The following is a 19,709-nucleotide window of genomic DNA, read 5'->3' as shown; positions in this document are numbered from 1 at the left end:
GCGGAGCGGTTTGTTTTCGTTCCTCGGGATCGCAAGTGTCCAAAGTTTAGCGGTCGGTCGGGCATTGCCATCAATGAGTGGGTGGAGGAGGCTCAGGCCTGTATGCGGCTTCGCCATCTGTCTACAGCTGATCAGGCATTTTTCTTGTTTGATCATCTGGAAGGAGAGGCGAGGGAAGAAATTCGTTATCGATCGAGGAACGAGAGGGAGGATCCAGATCAGATTATTCAGGTATTGCGTGAATTGTACGGTTGTACAAAGTCTTATGTAGCACTTCAGGAGTCGTTCTTTTCCAGAAGACAACGGGATGGGGAGACGCTGGTGGAGTTCTCCCTGGCCCTGATGAGTCTCCTTGAAAAGGTTAAAAGTCAGTCACCTCATGGCATGCCTAACGCCGAAATGTTATTAAGAGATCAGTTTGTTGAGTATGTTAGTGATTATGCTCTTCGGCGTGAACTTAAGCAATTGGTGCGTCGTCAACCCACTGCCACATTGTTTGACATTCGCAGCGAAGCTCTTCGTTGGGAAAGAGAGGGCATGCCTGGGGGGGTACGTGGTCGGAGCCAGTCTGTTCCATCCGCTTATGGCATCCAATATGGGGTACAGGGACATCAGCACGTTAATAGTAGTAGTGGTTCAGCAACGTCAGAAATGAGTGAACTACGGGACATGCTTAGAAAGCAGCAACAACAATTAAATCAGTTAACCCAAAGTGTGGCTCAGCTTCAAAATTCTCAGTCACGTTCGCGACCATTTAAGGCTAACTTAATTTGCAGAAGGTGTCAGCAACCTGGCCATTTTGCCAGAGATTGCGATGGGGAGCGGAGATCTGCTTCACCATCAGCCCGTGTGAATTCTGCCGTAATGAGGGGTGGACAGTCATCCGAGCAGCCGTCGGAAAACTAGTTCCCACCGAGTTGCAGGGCCACAATTTGGTTGGGAAAAGGATAGGCTCCAAAACTGTAACTGATTTTGATTTTATGTCACGCCTTATGTCTACTTGTCCACAGCTTATTGTATCTATGGGTGGGGCTCAGATACCTTGCCTGGTGGACACTGGTTCTATGGTGTCCACCATTACTGAGAGTTGGTTTGGGACAAATTTTGGGTCGTGGGGTCAGGAACAGCTTAGATCGTGTCATTGGTTACAACTTCGAGCTGCAAACGGCCTTTCAATTCCTTATGTTGGTTATTTGGAATTAGATGTGGAACTCTGTGGGCGAGTAATTTCAGGCTGCGGCATACTGGTGGTCAGAGATCCTCCCGGTGGTGTGTGTGCAGAAGTTCCTGGGGTGTTAGGTATGAACATCCTGAGCCGCTGCTACCGGGAGCTCTTTGGCCAGCATGGCACAGCTCTCTTTGACTTACCAGTGGTATCACAGGCCCCTAATTTTGTTTTTCAGGCCTTACAGCATTGCCACCAGGTTGACGTTCAGCCAGTTTCAGATGGCGGAGGGCGAGTTAGAGTGCGGGGACATCGGGCGTGGCGCATCTTGGGTGGCACTATGAAATTGGTTGCTGCAACCTGTTCATTGCAATATTCGAGTGGTACAGTACTGTTTGAACCACCAGTTTCTGGTCTACCGGTAGGTTTGCTAGCCTCTCCTGCTCTCTTAAGGGTGGACGGTGGTACAGTTTATGTGCCAGTAGTTAATGTGGGTACTGTAGATGTGGTATTGTACGCTAGCACTGTTATTGGCACTGTGAATAAGGTTGATGTGATTAGTTTGCCCCCGGAGGTCGCAGAAGTTAAGACTGTTACAGCTAAGGTGAGTACACAGTTTGTGCAGGTTTCCCCTACTGTGCAAGAACAGATAGCCATGTTAGACTTATCTGTGTTGTCAGAAGAAGAACAGGGTAAGGTCAGGGCACTACTGGAGAAGTATGTGCCTGTGTTCTCTGCGAACGATGGGGATTTGGGATGCACAAATTTGATATCCCATGAGATCCCCTTGTTGGATGACATCCCTGTTAGGCAGCGGTTCAGGCGTATTCCTCCATCCGAGTATGAGGTGGTCAAGGCACATATCAATCAATTGTTGGAAACTCAGGTAATTAGAGAGAGCTGCAGTCCCTATGCGTCGCCCATTGTTCTGGTCAAAAAGAAGGACGGTAGTCTGCGCATGTGCGTGGACTACCGTCGCTTAAATTCAAAGACTAGGAAGGATGCGTTCCCTCTACCCCGTATAGAGGAGACTCTGGACTCGCTGGCTGGGGCCCGTTGGTTTTCTACCATGGACCTGGCCAGCGGGTACAATCAGGTACCTGTAGCTGAGGGGGACAAATCTAAAACTGCTTTCTGCACCCCGTTTGGCCTCTTTGAGTGGAATAGGATGCCCTTTGGGCTGTGCAATGCCCCAAGCACCTTCCAACGATTGATGGAACGGTTGTTTGGGGATCAGCAGTGCCAGTCCCTCCTCCTTTATCTTGATGATATTGTTGTCTTTTCCTCCTCGGTAGATCAACATCTTTCCCGGATGGAGGTAGTCCTGAGCCGCTTGCAAAGTGAAGGGTTGAAGGCCAAATTATCGAAGTGTGCTTTTTTCAAAAGGGAAGTGCATTATTTGGGGCATGTCATCTCTTCAGATGGAGTTTCCACTGATCCAGGGAAGGTGGAGGCGGTTGCACAATGGCGTTGTCCCACCAGTGTTGCGGAGTTGCGCTCATTTTTGGGATTTGCTAGCTACTACCGACGGTTTGTGGAGGGGTTTGCCAAGTTGGCTGCCCCTCTTCATAGGTTGGTGGCTCAGCTAGCAAATCCCAAGCGGCCGAAGCAGGGTGTTCAGGAGTTTGCTGAAGCCTGGTCAGCGGAATGTCAGTTTAGCTTTGAGGGGTTGAAAGGTAAGTTAACCACAGCTCCAGTGCTTGCTTATGCTGACTTTTCGCTACCTTTTATTTTAGAGGTAGATGCCAGTCAGGGAGGACTAGGGGCAGTCCTCTCACAGGAGCAACAAGGTAAAGTACGCCCTATAGCTTATGGCAGCCGCAGTCTTAGGCCCACTGAGCGCAATACATCCAATTACAGTTCAATGAAACTGGAGTTTTTGGCGCTCAAGTGGGCCATGACTGAAAAATTCAGGGAATACTTGCTGGGCCATAAATGCGTGGTTTTTACTGATAACAACCCCCTCAGCTACCTGACGTCTGCAAAGTTGGGCGCCATGGAGCAGCGTTGGGCTGCCCAATTGGCATCATTTGATTTTGAGATCAGGTATAGGTCAGGGAGAAGCAACCGTAATGCTGATGCCTTGTCACGTCAAAACGTTTCAGGTACAGGGGTAGTAAATGAGTTTTGTCCCGCTGTGGCTGTTCCAGTGGCATTGCAGCAAGCTGCCCAAGGTGGATTGGTGACCTCGGTCAATCAGGTTATCTCATTTCCTTGTACTTCAGTTAGTGACATGAGTGCTCAGCAGGGGGCAGACTCAGTCATAGGTGAGTTGTTGGTTTTTTGGAGGCGTAAGTTGCCCCCAACTCCTGAAGAGCGTAAGAAACTCTCCAGATTGGCAGTTATTCTGCTCCGTCAATGGGACCGCCTAGTGGAGACTGATGGAGTGCTCTATCGGCGAGTATTGTGCTCAGATGGCGGAGAGGAAATCTTCCAGGTATTATTGCCTGCAGCCATGAAACATGATGTCTTGACCCAGCTTCACCAACAGCATGGGCATCAGGGGGTAGAACGCACATTTCAGCTGGTGCGGCAGCGGTGTTATTGGCCTGGTATGTCTGCAGACATTACCCGCTGGTGCCAGGAGTGTGAGCGGTGCCAGTGTGCCAAAGGCGTCCCCTCTGCACCTGGTAGTTTCATGGGGCATTTGTTGGCTGCTCGGCCAAATGAAATTCTGGCCTTGGATTTCACAGTGTTGGAGCCCTCAAGGTCTAGCCTTGAAAACGTGTTAGTTATGAACGATGTTTTTACAAAATACACCTTGGCAGTCCCCACTAGAGACCAACGGGCAGAAACTGTAGCTCAGGTTCTTGTGGTAGAGTGGTTTTGTAAATACGGTGTGCCGGGTCGTATCCACTCTGACCAAGGTCGGAATTTTGAATCCGTCCTACTTCAACAGCTTTGCAGTTTGTATGGAGTCGAGAAGTCACGTACGACCCCATATCACCCGGCCGGAAACGGTCAGTGCGAACGTTTCAATAGAACGTTGCATGATCTGTTGCGCACTTTGCCGTTTTCCAAAAAGGGTGATTGGCCACTTTGCCTCCCACAAGTACTCTTTGCATATAACACCACTCCCCATCAGACAACTGGGGAATCCCCGTATTATTTAATGTTCGGGCAGGAACCCAGACTTCCGGTTGACTTCTTGCTGGGCAGAGTCCAAGAGCCGTTGGCCGGCAGCGTTCATAGGTGGATTCTGGAGCAGCAGGATCGGTTGCAAGTTGCGTTTGAGAGTGCTCGTGAACGGTTGGGTGCTGCAGCCGATCGGCGAAAGGCTCGGCATGACCAGCAGGTAAGGGGAGCACCACTGAAGGAGGGTCAATTGGTATACCTCCGTGATCATAGTGTGAGGGGTAGATGTAAAATCCAAGACCTGTGGAGTTCAGTGGTGTACCAGGTTGTGAGAGCACCCAAGGAAGGTGGGGCAGTATATACCATTGCTCCTACCATGGATCTGGGAAAAGTAAAGCATGTGCACCGATCCTTGCTGAAGGCCCAGATCTGTCAGGATCTGCCTACTGGGTTGCCTGATAGTCCGGTGGCTGAGTCTTTGCAGCCTCCGGAAGAGGGGTATGATGATGATGAGGAGGATTTGTTTGTCTTAGTGCCAGAGACACCACAACTTGGAGGTAGGACAAGGTTACAGGACATTGGTCCTTCTCTTCCTCAGACATCTGGTGTCCGGCAAGCTGTGGAAACCCCTAGGGTAACAGAGGTTGAGGTGGGCTCACAGCCAGTTGTATTGCCTTCCAACTCATTAGAGGTAGGTGAGGTTATGGTAAGAAGGACTGGGAGGAGGACGGCAGGTCAGCACTCTAATTTGCACCATCTCCCTCGAACAGTGGGGGCAGGTTCAGTGGCCAGCATAGTGAGTAGTACAGCTGGTACCCTGTTTCGGCCTTGGAACTGAGTTCCTAGGTGGGATTTTGTTTGATTCACCGTCGGGACGACATTGCAGAAATTGGGGATGGAATGTAACAGGATTAGGTGATTGACAGCAGTGTTTGCCTATCAGTGAATAGTACTTCCTATTTAAAGGCCGATTGGCTGTTACCTGGGATGCGTCACGTCCGTTTTCCCCCTTTGTTTTGGCTGTGTTGACGGTGGCTGTGGGTAAGTGTGCTGTGTTTTAATACGGTGACTTAGAAATTGTTGGCGTGCATAATCTAAAACTGTGTTTATTTAGAATGCAGTTTTATGGTCCGGTGCTGCTTTCCTTTTTGTGCTGCTTAGTGGGTTTGATGACTGTTTGCCTCTCAGGTATGCAATGTTAATAGCTCGTTGCGTGGTTAGTATAAAGTGAGTATAGTATATTTAACATCTTTTCTTGCTTAATTCAGTATATATGACTTCTTGTACCCCATGATGGTAGCGGTGGGTATGACTGTGACAAGCCCGTGCCTATGAAGCATTTTGTTCGGCGTGATATCCTGATGGTAAGTGTTTTAAAGGCAATTTATATCTGGGTAAGCATAATATTATTCTTTTTTTAACATCTCCTTTTGTTCAATGTAGGATTCTCCCTCTCGTTCTATGCTGTGATTTGTTTGCTGCCGTGATCGTTTTATGCCGTGATTGTTTGCTGCCGTGAGCTCTTGCTGCTGTCTTCGCGCTGTTAAAAGAGCGGCTGTCCATACAGCCGCGCCGACGAAGTCATCAACGTTTATTAAAGGGGACTGCTGGTTTGATTCTATTACGTGCCTTTCTAGTGCCCTGCTTCATGTTTTGGTTTATTTCATTATTAGTTACCATGGTTAAATCATTTAACCTTTTTCTTTTTCTTTTTCTTTAAGTTTGTGGATATTTGTTTGATTGTATTGCTTTGATCTTTTTTTTTTGTGAAACTATAATCTGTCGACATGTGCATGTTTAACCTATGAATGCAATTCAAATCGTGTGGTGATTTACTGTATAGAAGTTGGTGTTTGTAACAATTTCAGGTGATTAACTATCTGATTTTTTGGTTACATTGTTGCTTCTCCTCACTTTTGTTTGTTGATACCACTTATGTGAGGAGTTGCTGCATTGATGTTCATATTGCCCTTTCTGTCCAGTTTATTTTCAAAGTTATTTATTTTCTTTTTGATTTATTGCAGGAGGCGGGGTCCCACGGGTGGTTTGATCTCCCTCCTTGTGGTGGTGGTTCTCCTTCATCGTGTGCGGTGTACACCTTGAGTGTTTGATAGTGTGATTAGAGTGCACGGGTGTGTGTGCGTGTGGAAGTGTGCTCTTGTGAAACCAAACTCTACATTGATCCCAGTCGTTGGGAGCCTCAGCCCCTGCTGGTATTACTGTTTTTGTTTTACATATACATATACATATACAAATACATACTACCTCAAGTTGGTTTTGTTTGATATTTTTCTCTTTTTGTAATTTGTGTTTGAAGTGGGGTTTCGTGTATTTTTTTGTGATTCATTGTTTTGTATTTTAATTAACTTTTGTATTAATAAACATTTTGTATTTTTTTATACTCATGTCTCTGGCCTCATTTTGAGGGAACCGAACCTGTGTGCTATATTCCCCAATTTGGGTGGTTTGAATATTTTCCCTGGGGTTAATCCTTAGGGTGGCGTAGTCGGACTTTATTATTAGTGAACAAAACCTTGGGCTTGTGTCTCAAAATTACACCGCCCCGCCACACAAAGACCAAACTATTCAGGCAGATACCAAGCTCACAAACAGACAGATTGAGGTTGAAGAACTCTGATGCAACTCCACTTCATGTCCCTGTGATGATGAGCCATATAATATAGGAGTGTGCAGAAAGACTAAAAAACAAATTGATACTGTATACACAGATTACCAGACTGTCCATTAGCCCAACTGAATGCATTGTGGAGTTTGTAGAAATTTCAGGTGTGGTGAAGTTCACTATAGAGTTATTCATCTCCTCTGTATTTGCTTTCTCAGTTCAGTAACCCACAAAACATATGTCATTTTTTAAATGTGGTCTACACCGCGTTCCAAATTATTATGCAAGTGACATATTAATAAGATTTCAGTAGAATAAACATTCAAATTTTAGTTTTTCCTAAGAAAATGTTTGTTTGTTTATTCATCCATGTCTTTTTACATAACTGGTATCAATCTCAGACAAAATAACTTGCCAGGTCTATGGAAACCCTTAGAGGTTGTTCCACATTATTAAGCAAGTCACAGTTCTCATGCAATGTGGAGAGGAAGAAATATCTTTCTGAAGATGAAAAGCATGAAATAGTGCAATGTTGTGCAAAAGGCATGAAAACAACTAATATTGTGTGAAAACTGAATGGAGATTATCAAATTATCATAAGATTTGTGAGTGATTTAGAGCACAGCAGAACAGATAAAGGCTTATTAATGAAAGTTCCTGTCAAAAAAATTAATTGTATTAAAAGGGCAGCTATAAAAAAAAAAGCCAGTGTTGAGCAGCAAACAGGTATTTGAAGCTGCTGGTGTCTCTGGAGTCTCAAGAATCTCTCCATGCAGGCTGGCAGTTGTGCGTAAAGATGCATTTCAGCCACTCCAAACAAAAGCTCACAAAGAGAAACATTTACAGTGGGTTTAGAAATACATAAAGACTCATTTTTAAATAGTTTTATTCACTGACTAATGCCGTACTACAATGGATGGTCTAAATGGATGGATTTCTGGATGGTTGGTGAGTGGCCACTATGTTCCAACAAGACTGTGATGTCAGCAAGGAGCTGGTGGGTGATGATTTGGGCTGGAATATTGGGAAGTGAGATGGAAGGCCCAAAAAAAAAACCACCACAGCAATAATACTGTTTGAAAATGTATTTCTAAACCCACTGTAAATGTTTCTCTTTGTGAGCTTTGGTTTGGAGTGGCTGAAATGCATCTTTATGTACAACTGCCAGCCTGCATGGGGAGGTTCTTTAGAGTCCAGAGACACTAGCAGCTTCAAATATCTGTTTGCTGCTCAACACTGGATTTTTTATAGCTGCCCTTTTAATACAATTAATTTTTTTTGACAGGAACTTTCATTAATAAGCCTTTATCTGACCGAGTTCTGCTGTGCTCTAAATCACTCACAAATCTTATGATAATTTGAGAATCTCCATTCAGTTTTCACACAATATTAGTTGTTTTCATGCCTTTTGCACAAAAAGTATCTGGGTAACTGTCTCTCGCAAATTCCCTCCACAAATAGTCAATTAGTTTATCAGTTATTACATTAAAATTATTAAATAGCAATGAAATAATTAAATAATTTATTAAAATATCACAATTTTATGGTGCACAATATCCCAGTGCGGTGCAGATAAAGAACAGGCTGAACAAAACCAGCCAGAACATAACAAATCAGACTAGTGATCCAGAGTTTATGAATATAATTGTTTGTTAGAATGGTAATTAATCCTGTTGTAGCAAATGGAACATATATGATAGTCATGCTCACAGTAGTAATTAAAATAATTTGAAATGCTCTTTTCTTCATGTGGTTTTCCTCCTTTCTCTCTCTTCTTCTCTCTCCTGGTCCTGAATGCTTCAAAGCTCTAAGAACAGCCACAAGACAAAACATTTGGATGCAGAGGGTCAGCAGGAATTGTACTGACAAAAACTGTGTATGTATTTCACCATTTTTTGTGAAGACAATAAATAAGCAACAGAAACATGGGCCAAGAATAATTATCCATGCCACGGTGCAGCAGATCACTCTATATCTGAGAGGTTTGTACTTCAGAAAGGTTACAGGATGAACCACTGCCAGGTAACGCTCAACACAGATCAGACATTGAAACAGAGGACGACCAGTGAAGAATAGTCATAGTAAAAACAGTGGCAATTTTGAGATTCTCTGAAAGCAAACTGACATTATATAAAACAAACAATTCAGGCAGTTACCAATTCACAAACAGAGAGATTGAGGTTGAAGAACTCTGATGTGACTCCACTTCCTGTTCCTGTTACGATGAGCCAGATTACATAGGAGTGTGTAGGAAGACCAAACAGGAGACTGATGCTGTACATACACAATTTCAGACTTTCGAGTAACCAGAAAGAATCAGCTGTGGAGTTTGTAGATGCTTCAGGTGTGGTGAAGCTCACTGTATAGTTGTTCATCTCCATCGTGTTTGTCTTCAGCAGCTGAACATATATACTTCAACTGTGATTTAATGGAAAAGAGAAACGTAAATGAACCAGGGAATTCAGGCTTAGTGAATGAAATCAAAATAAATAAGATTTGAATATTTTGAATGCATCCAATTTGAACAGTTTGTAATTCTAAAATTCCCCATTTACATTCAAATAACAGGAGCACTTCATTTTAAAATGACTTATTTTTTATGACTTTTAATAATTGTTTTATATATAGCTCAGTAATATTTTTCATAGTCTAAAATCTAATATTTATGACATGTTTCCCTTATATGAATCAGTTCTGTTTATTAAAACAAAACCATTCTCTTTTAATTCAATATCTAAATAATTGTCCCAAACCCCTTTGGACAGATAAACACAATTACACTGTTGATTATTATTGATGGTAAAGAAAAATAAGAAATTGAATCAAAAAGAGAAATTCATCACCTGAAGAGTGAATGTCTCTTTGTACTGTGTTTTGTAGACTGACTTCATAGCTATCACAAGAATATATTACTTCATCTGCTACACGTCACATAAAACATCAGATATGAATATGTTTCAGGTAAAAAAAATAAAAAAATCTTCCTGACAGGAGATAGAGACAGATATGTAATTTTTTACATTTATGGGCTTTTTGTACCTTTATTTATGTCGGTGCACTAACCAGGCTATTGGCACAGACGGAAAAAATGTTTATTTCAATTTTGATAATTATCTGTCACATGATATGCATAAAAGTTAGTGAAGACTGCAGTGTCTGAGGCGAAGAACATATTGTCAGTGATAACGTACTTGATTACTAACGTAACCTCGGTTCCCTGAGATACGGAATGAGTACTGCGTATGGGGAAAGGTCTCCTTTTTCCCCGTTACTGAAGCCTTTTTCAATAATGCAGTGTAACTGCATCGTCATTGGTTCACTCATAGACAAGTTGTTGAACCAATGACGGCGCGGCATAGCTGCGCGACCTATGGCGACAGAGCGCGCGAATATTCCCGCCGAAATGGGCGGGGTTTAGGGCTATATAAGAGGGCGTTTCGCCATAGGATTTCAGGTCATTCGACTGAAGCGACGACACTGAAGCCGCAGCCTCTTGGCACGGCATGTAACGCAGTACTCGTTCCGTATCTCAGGGAACTGAGGTTACGTTAGTAACCGAGTACGTTCCCTTTCGATACTTCACTCGTACTGCGTATGGGGAACGAATTCAACCGCGCCGTGCCACGGCAGGGAACGAGTGGACTTGTCTTGGGCACCGTGAGGGAACCAGAGGACAAGTGAGAAGGCCGGAGCTGTCGAACCCTCGTTACACTACAAAAAGGGAGCTAACTCCCAGAGTGGCATGAAGCGGAGCTCGATAGAGGCCGCTGGATCATACCGAGAGGACCCGAGCTTGTAAGGTCGGGACGTCCAAATGATAAAATCTGACAAAAGTGGACGGCGAGGACCAGCCGGCCGCCTCACAGATGTCTTTAATCGAAACTCCACTAGACCAGGCCCAAGAGGAAGCCATTCCTCTAGTAGAGTGAGCTCTAACTCCTATGGGGCAGTCGAGGCCCATAGAGGAGTAACAAAGAGCAATAGCGTCGACTATCCAACGCGAAAGACGTTGCTTTGAGACCGAAGACCCCTTGGTGCGGCCACCAAAGCAGATAAAGAGCTGATCAGATTGCCGAAAAGGCTGTGATCGATCAACGTAGGTCCTTAATACCCTGACAGGGCAGAGTAGTTCCAACTCTCGCTCGTCCGACGAGGGAGGAAGCGCTGAGAGGGAAATAACCTGTGCTCTGAATGGAGTCGAGAGCACCTTAGGGACATAGCCATGCCTAGGTTTCAAAACGACTTTGGAGTCGTTGGGCCCGAACTCAAGGCATGCAGGGCTCACGGAGAGGGCCTGCAAGTCACCAACTCGCTTAACCGATGCTAGTGCAAGTAGCAGAGCGGTTTTGAGTGTCAGGGGCCTGAGGTCAGCTGAACGCAGTGGCTCAAAGGGAGGCCCTTTAAGAGCTCTGAGGACCAAAGAGAGGTCCCAGGTGGGAACAGTGAGAGGACGAGGAGGATTTAATCGCCTAGAACCTCTCAAGAAACGCACCACGAGGTTGTTTCGTCCCACTGACTGGCCAGCGATAGGAGCGTGAAACGCTGCAATGGCTGCTACGTAAACTTTGAGCGTTGAAGGGGTGCGACCCAGATTCAAACGCTCCTGGAGAAAAGATAGTATCGGAGATACGTCACACTCCACTGGGTCTATGTTGCATGTAGAACACCAGTCAACAAAGACCGACCATTTCTGGGCATAGAGGCGTCTCGTGGACGGAGCTCTTGCCTGAGAAATGGTATTCAGCACGTCCCCGGGGAGGTTAGCAGGCTCCCGTCGAGGGACCAGAGGTGCAGAGCCCAGAGTTCTGGCTGGGGATGCCAAATCGTCCTGTTCGCCTGAGAGAGGAGGTCCCGTCTCAGGGGGATCGGCCACGGAGCTTTTGTGGAAAGCCTGAACAGCTCTGAGGACCAAACTTGGCTCCTCCAGAGCGGGGCCACCAGGAGGACTCTGTGCTTGTCTTCCCTGATTCGTCTGATGACCTGTGGGATCAGAGCGATCGGGGGAAAAGCGTAAAGGAGGGTGCTGGGCCAGACATGGGCCAGCGCTTCGCCAGAGTGCATAAGCGGCTGGACAAAAGACCGCCCTGGTGATTTATGTATGACACCACTGTCATGCTGTCCGACTGGACTAAGACGTGGCGCCCTGTCAGGTGTGCCTGTAACGCATGAAGGGCTCGAATCACTGCCAACATCTCGAGGCAGTTGATGTGCAGATGGCATTCCTCGTGAGACCACGAGCCGAAGGCCGGTCTGCCCTCGCAAAGAGCGCCCCAACGTGTGTTGGACGCATCCGTTGAGAGCACCGTCCTTCTGGACACCGCCTGTAGGGGTACCCCTTGGCTGAACCATACAGGGTTCATCCAGGGTTTCAGAGCTGCCAAACAGGCCTGACTTGACCCTGAGACGCAGGCGGCCGTGCCGCCAGGCGTGAGGAGGGACCCGGAACTTCAACCAGTACTGCAGAGGCCGCATCCGAAGAAGGCCGAGCTGCAGAACCGGGGAGGCGGAAGCCATCAGCCCTAGCATCCTCTGGAAAAACTTCAGAGGGAAATAGGCTCTGTTCCTGACCGATGCCGCGAGCTGCTGAATGGCCAGAGCGCGCTCTGGAGATACTACAGCCGTCATACGGACTGAGTCGAAAACTGCACCCAGGAACGTTATACGCTGGCTGGGGAGCAGTGAGCTCTTGGCAAAGTTGACCCTGAGACCCAGGCACTCCAAGTGGCTGAGTAACACGGATTTGTGATGCTCCAGCTCGGCTCGTGACTGGGCTAGGATGAGCCAGTCGTCGAGGTAATTGAGAACCCGGATTCCCATCTGTCTCAGTGGGGAAAGCGCCGCGTTCATGCACTTGGTAAAAGTGCGAGGAGCTAGGGACAGTCCGAATGGAAGGACCGTATATTGGTAAGCCACACCCTCGAACGCGAATCTCAAGAATCGCCTGTGATGGGGGGCTATCTGGATGTGAAAGTATGCATCTTTCAGGTCCAGCGAGCAGAACCAGTCCCCTGCGCGAGGATCTGCTTCAGCGTTAGCATCTTGAACTTCCGTCTCATGAGGGAGAGGTTCAAGAGCCTGAGATCTAAGATGGGTCTGAGACCGCCATCTTTTTTGGGAACTAGAAAATAACGGCTGTAGAACCCCGAATTGCTCTCTGAGGGGGAGACTATTTCTATAGCTCCTTTCCTCAGAAGAGACGTGACTTCGGCTCGGAGGACATGAACGTCGTCCGTGTTGACTGAAGTCTGAAGCACCCCGCTGAAGCGCGGGGGCCTTCGGGCGAACTGAAGCGAGTAGCCTCGACTTATGGTTCCCAGAACCCAGCTTGACACTCCGGGGATGGCCCGCCAGGCCTCGGCCCGTGTGACAAGGGGCTGAATGGTATCGGGTGACGGGCCGCCAATCAGGGGGCCCGTGCACCGGAGAGAGTGGAAGAGGAACTTCGCTCTTTCTTAGAGAAGGTAGAATATTCATAGTGTTTGCCATAAGAATAGCGTTTTGCATGGACGCAGCACTGGGCCCAGTTAGTACAACACTGAACATATCTCCCACGCCCGGAGCTGAACGAGGCGGAGGGGGGTGGAACGAAAGAGCTTTTGGGGTGGTCCGGCCGTGGCGAGACTTTGCCCCATCCTCTTCCTTCCTGAAATATCAGGAGGGCTTAGGAGGCGTCGGGTCCAGCGTAATCTTAGGCCGGGGTCCCTGACGTTGCCTCGGGAAGGAGGAGCGCTTATGATGGCGCTGTTCCTTGGGTGGTGCTGCCTGAGAGGTAGAGGGGGCAGTTTTGTTCTGCTGAGCCGGCGCAGACTTGGGGCGGCTGGAAGCAGACGTGGAGCTAGGGCGTTTAGGCAGGAAGTGTCGCATAGCCTGAGACGACTTTTGTGCTGCAGTAAAACGCTCCGTAAAGCCCTCTACTGCTGGCCCGAAGAGACCAGAAGGAGAGACCGGGGCATCCAAAAAGGCCGTCTTGTCCATCTCCTTAATCTCGGTCAGGTTGAGCCACAAATGGCGCTCAAGCACGACCAGGCTGGCCATGGATCGTCCAATGGCCTGAGCTGTGGCCTTTGTGGCATGCAGGGCCAAGTCAGTGGCGCTGCGGAGGTCACGGAAGGCAGGTGCATCGACGCCGGACTCATCCAGAGAACGGAGGAGCTTCGCTTGAAACACCTGGAGAATAGCCATGGCGTGCAGCGCTGAGGCAGCCTGGCCCTGCGGATGTATATGCTCTGCCAGCCAGGGCAGAAGTGGTCCTGCAGGGCTTGGATGGAAGGGCCCTCTTAGTTTTCCAACCCACAGCCGTGGGGGGACAGAGGTGAGCCGCCACCGCTTCGTCCAGGGGCGGTAGATGCTCGTAACCCTTCTCTTCAGAGCCATCCACAGAGGTGAGAACTGAATAATGCGTAGTACATAGGCGGGCAGAATACGGGGCGCGGCATGACTTCGTCAGCTCGTTGTGAACCTCTGGGAAAAACGGTGCGGCACGTTGACAAGGGGCCTGCTCCGTGATGGCTCCTCTGGTGGAGCCCATTCGAGGTCCAAAACCTCTACTGCTTTCGAAAGGATGCGGAAGAGCTCGGCATCCATACCCGGCTTGCAATCAATGGGCTCCAGCGAGGGAAGGCAGGCGGGGTCAGAATCACCGGCCCAACCTTCGGATTCAGAGGCCGCGAGAGACATGACGTCATCAAGCGGCTCTTCCCCAGAACCGCCAAAAGAGATGAGGTCGCTCGCATCTGCCGAGGGATGCAGCTCAGGGCGGGAGAACAGGACGGGGGACTGCTCTCTCGGGGGAGAGGGTGAGGCACGCGGGGAAGCCGGCGTGACGTCATCCAACTCCGTGCGCTGGGCCGCTCTACCCTGCCGTCTCTTCCTAGCCGGCTCGCGGGAGGAAGAAGACGGGAGGGCGCGAGCGGCGAGATCGCCTTCACTGAAGAAGGCGATCCGCGAGCGCAGAGAGGCGAGACTCATGTTCTCACAGTGAGAACACGAGGTCCCGGTGAGCGCGGCCTCTGCATGGGGTCTGCCCAGGCAGCCGACGCACTCACCGTGACCGTCGTCGTCATGCAGAGGGGCTCTGCATGTGCCACACGAGTGGCGCGGCATTTGTAACAACGCCGCCGCCGTGAAAACGGCGTTTGAGGGGCTCTTTTAGAGCGGCGAGGGCCGCTAGAGCAGTGAAAACCGCTGTTGGAAAGCTCTTTTAGAGCGGCAATAAACCGCGGGAAAATCGCTCTTTTAGGCGCGCCGGATGGCGGCAGGAGACGGGCTGGCAGGCGGCCGGAAGCGGGAAGCGGGCGGCTCGAGACGGCGCTCGAGGCGGCAGTCGACGAGGGCGCCGGCGCTTCTTCCTCGGCGAGCTCAGCAGTCCGCTGCGTGGAGCCTCTTCGACGGCGGCGAGAGCTTCTTTCCAGGCGAGCTTCTTCCAGCCGGCGACGGCTTCAGCCGGAGATCAGCGAGGAGCGATGTGAAGTCGTCGCTGAAGGAGAGAGAACTGAAATCCTATGGCGAAACGCCCGCTTATATAGCCCTAAACCCCGCCCATTTCGGCGGGAATATTTGCGCGCTCTGTCGCCATAGGTCGCGCAGCTATGCCGCGCCGTCATTGGTTCAACAACTTGTCTATGAGTGAACCAATGACGATGCAGTTACACTGCGTTATTGAAAAAGGCTTCAGTAACGGGGAAAAAGGAGACCTTTCCCCATACGCAGTACGAGTGAAGTATCGAAAGGGAACTTGTCATGGTTTTATTTATTTTTTCAGATTAGCATTACTTTTACTGCCTCTTGATATAATTATTAGACTGATTAATTGGACTTGACTTCAAATTTGTTCACAAAGCCACAAATGACTGACCTTAAGTTTAATGCTGTCACCAGAATGACTAATGGTGCTATTACTTTTACATATAAATACAATTGTAAATTAAAAGTTGTCACAAGTATTAATGTGCATGACTTCATCTGCTTTTCAGCCCATAAAAACAAACATTTATTAAAAAAATGAGTTTCAAAATGACTAGCTAAACATTTGAAGAAAAGAAACAGTGCACTTCTATGGAAGGTTAACTTAAAAATAATAATTATAATAATAATAATATATATATATATATATATATATATATATATATATATATATATATATATATACCATCATTTTAGTATGAAGTGCTCAGATAAAATCAGTAAATATTCAAAGATTCTTTATACATCTGATACTGGCCAGCAGGTGCCTCTTATTCAAAACCTGATATGCAAATTGTTAGACTGAGCATTTAAAAACTATGACAAAGAAAAAACCCACTACATATTGTATCTGTGTTATGATAGAATATCAAGCTTGATGTAATCTCTGTGGAAAATGTGACACTGGGTCATTGATGAAAAAACAAACCACAAACTAGAAACAACCACTCATGCCAACCATATCTGAATAACACATACAGAATAAATCCATGTAAATAACTAGGACAAACAAATGTGCAACTATATGTTAGTTTGTGGTGGTAGATCTCTTTAAATAATCAGTAAATGATAAAGTCACACTAACATGTTCTGAACCCAATTTTCACTAAAAGGCTGCACAGTCAGTATATCGCAAAAAGGTACGCTCACAGAGATTTTTTAATCAGCGTATAAATAAACATGTTGCCTGAATTTACCCTTTTGGTTACACCTTATTTTGATGATCTCCTTTAAATATTCTGTTGACTATAAGTATGTCACAGTTAAGTGGCTGAAGAGAAGCACACTGTAGAAAGTGTCCCCCTTTGATAAATAGGACTCTCCCAGTCACCCTGTCATTCAGCGCGAAATGGACTATTCCAAAACTTTCCACCAGAGTTCGCGAAGTGACGGAGAAGAGATCAGGTGGTTGATAATGGGAAAATGAGATCGGCTGAATATTGTATATAGTTGTAGTTTAAAGTAAATAGTTATAATCCAAATCGGAGGAGGTTTTTATTGATTGTGCGTGTGCGTGCATCACACTGTAAGTAATCATTACGGAGCATTCTCAGCGCATGTTAAGACAAACGCTGTTTAGCCTGTATAGGTGTTTAAATTGTCTGATTACTTGATTATGTTCTGCTGCTATGACGTTACTGACATTCCATATTTATGTATGCCATTCGCTGTCAGTATTAGTTATATTTGTAACTTATAAATGCATATGCACGGTCGCATTTCAGGTAGCGCGCATGCACTCCTAATTTGTTTACATCTTAGTTTGCACGGGCAGCAGCAGCCATGTTCACGTGCACAGCTCATGCCCAGTGTTAGCGCACACACATAGTTTGCATTGTATTGAACACAAACTCAATTTATTCAAGTATTTCATAATAGATATTGTAATAGTATTTTTTTCCATTATTGATCAGTATTTTATTAAGTAAGCTTTATTAATATTGTGTTTGTTTTATATATGTTTATATCCATATTTATATTTGTATTTTGTATTCACAGAACCACACATCTATGCACATGTAATAAACCAAGATTCGGATTATAATCTGAGTGAGACATCCTTGTTCTGACCGGACAAACTGTAGCCTTCAACCAAACCCGGACTAGCAATTAGATAAAGAATCACAAGATTTTTCATGGTCCTTCAAGCCGGATGAAGTGAATTGCTACAGAGATGTCTCAACCCGAGAGAGAAGCGCCTGTTGTGCGTCCACGAAGACAGATCAACCCACCAACTCATTTAGTGGATTACGAGCTTGGTGAGCCATTGCCACATCGACAGCCACTCCCAGACCGCAGCCAAAGCAGAGTCCAGTCACCAAGTATGTTAGCACACACCAGATCGACTTCTCCTGTCAGTCAAGAGTTTGATCATGATAAGTGGACATTTAGAGATGATTGGCAAAGTGCATCTGATGGGTGAGGAGAAGAGGAAGTAGAGCTTACAGCCATGCTGCAGTTGATGAAACAAGAGAATGCAGACTTGCGGCGACAAACCAGTCAGCTTCCAGAAGTTATTTCGGCGTTGCAGGAGATGCAACAACAGAATGCTATGTTACATCAGGAGCTTCAAAGTCTTAAGTCAGAAAGAGAAGCCCACTACAGGCCAGTGACTTCACAAGTGCCATCTCCAAGTCACTTTACTCCATTCACGAGTTCACACTTACAAATAATCAGATGGAAAAAAGTATGCGTAGTAGTATGCGTATTTGGCGTGCTGTCCGAGGAGAGGGCTCCGACAAAATTACACCATTTTAATATGTGGAATATCTTCTTTTATTTGTGCTCACAAAAACAAAATTTTGTTTTTGTAAAATAAAGAAAACAAACATGATGCGTGATCTTTCGTCTCCCTCTGAACGAAGTCCAATCTGATAGTTCTTAGAAAATGAACTGTATCTTAGTGAATACTAATGACAAAAAAATTACACTTATGTCTAAAAAAACGTTAAGATGTCAGGTTTTAAAACATATAAGTCAAATCGAATACAAACCTTCTGTGTTTATGTAATCTGTATGAAAAGAGAGCCATGTCAGAAGTCTGTGATTCAGCTCATTATCCGCTAATGCAGCCACGCCCACGGAGCCAGCGCTATTCAGACGCAAATTCAGTCAATACATGCATACATCATCTCAATCGTGTATTTATTGTCTTCAAAAGTGTTTTGAATAGCCATATTTAGCGATCTCTTGCCTCTGTTAGTTCCTTGATTGTCACATGATATGCCTCTTCTTTTACTGAGGCATTTGTGGACAAAAGGGGCAGAGCGCCCTCCGGCTGCAAGTAGGCTATGAATTAAAAACACAGCATCCAGCGCTCATAATGATGACAATAAATATAGAATAATAAATATTACTCCTCTGTACAGAAAATTGATATAAACATTCATTCAACACATCAATATTTCTCCAAATGTGTATGCTTTTAAGCATATTAAGAAATTATGGTCAATATAAGATTTTAAGAGTCAAAATGTGAAGCTTGAGTCTTAGATCTTTTTAATGATGTATAGTTTGTCAACTGCACATCAACATTTAGGCTCTATAATATAACAAATATAGTAGCCTATACGAAATGCCCTAGAGGTAGGAATGTTCATACGCTTTGCATCACAGAAATACATTATATTTTAAAGTATATTAAAATAGAAAACCATTATTTGGTTAGAGACTTGAGACTTCTTTTAAAAACATTATAATGGCAATGTGTTCAATCTTTTGACTGGTAGTGTAATTTAACATAGGCCTATACAAAATTTTCTTCATATCATGTGCAATAATACGTGCATGCATGAGATCACAAAAATCATGTTTTTTTTTTTGTCCTGAGTGGACTTTAATCCTGTTATCAGCATGATCACAGAGGGTTTTTTCACAGCCTACCTGACTGAAAGGCCTCATTAATATGCAAGTCATTTCAGGTCATTATTATTCAATTCTTTTGTCTTCTCAGGTGAGAATCACCCATTATACATGAGGATTCACGCCTCCATGCATACTGTGTTTCTTGACCAAAAGTGTCTTAGAAAATTTAAATCTCTCTATTGTTTTATATGAAGGAGTAGGAAGGATATTTTTTACTTCATTCTGAAGCAAAAACTCTAGTCTACAACCTCCAATACCCAGAATCCTTGTGAACACAGTTTTAATATATTTTTTTTGGCCTTATTTCAGTGACTTAAGTTTTTTAAGTTCAAAAACACAAACATGTACATACATGTTCCTCACATATTATTGTAGCCTAGTTTGTGCTGAATACAGTGTAATGACACTTTTGTCATTAATATGTTTATGAACTACTGAAAAAAGCACAAATGTCAGGGCATGTCAAAACTTCTCCAGGGCCCCAAAAATCCTCAGACCCCTGAGGGTTAATAAAACATC

At 45.7% G+C, this 19,709-nt stretch overlaps 1 protein-coding gene, 1 long non-coding RNA gene and 1 pseudogene across 2 annotated transcripts in view; 2 read left to right on the top strand and 1 right to left on the bottom strand.

Annotated features, from left to right (window-relative positions):
• LOC125253453 (urokinase plasminogen activator surface receptor-like) overlaps positions 1-19,709 on the top strand; it is a 551,125-nt gene that overhangs the window by 472,950 nt on the left and 58,466 nt on the right. The gene's annotated exons all lie outside the window — the stretch shown is intronic.
• LOC125253460 lies at positions 4,927-6,239 on the top strand. The gene is made up of 3 exons (XR_007181448.1): positions 4,927-5,428; positions 5,509-5,604; positions 5,684-6,239. It is a non-coding gene; the product is annotated as an uncharacterized LOC125253460 (long non-coding RNA).
• LOC125252473 lies at positions 8,397-9,315 on the bottom strand (annotated as a pseudogene).

The sequence above is a fragment of the Megalobrama amblycephala genome, linkage group LG18, assembly GCF_018812025.1.
Source record: "Megalobrama amblycephala isolate DHTTF-2021 linkage group LG18, ASM1881202v1, whole genome shotgun sequence".
In the NCBI taxonomy this organism is placed as follows: Eukaryota; Metazoa; Chordata; class Actinopteri; order Cypriniformes; family Xenocyprididae; genus Megalobrama; species Megalobrama amblycephala.
The sequence above is the reverse complement of the archived record's forward strand: the minus strand, read 5'-3'. Positions and strand labels throughout refer to the sequence as shown.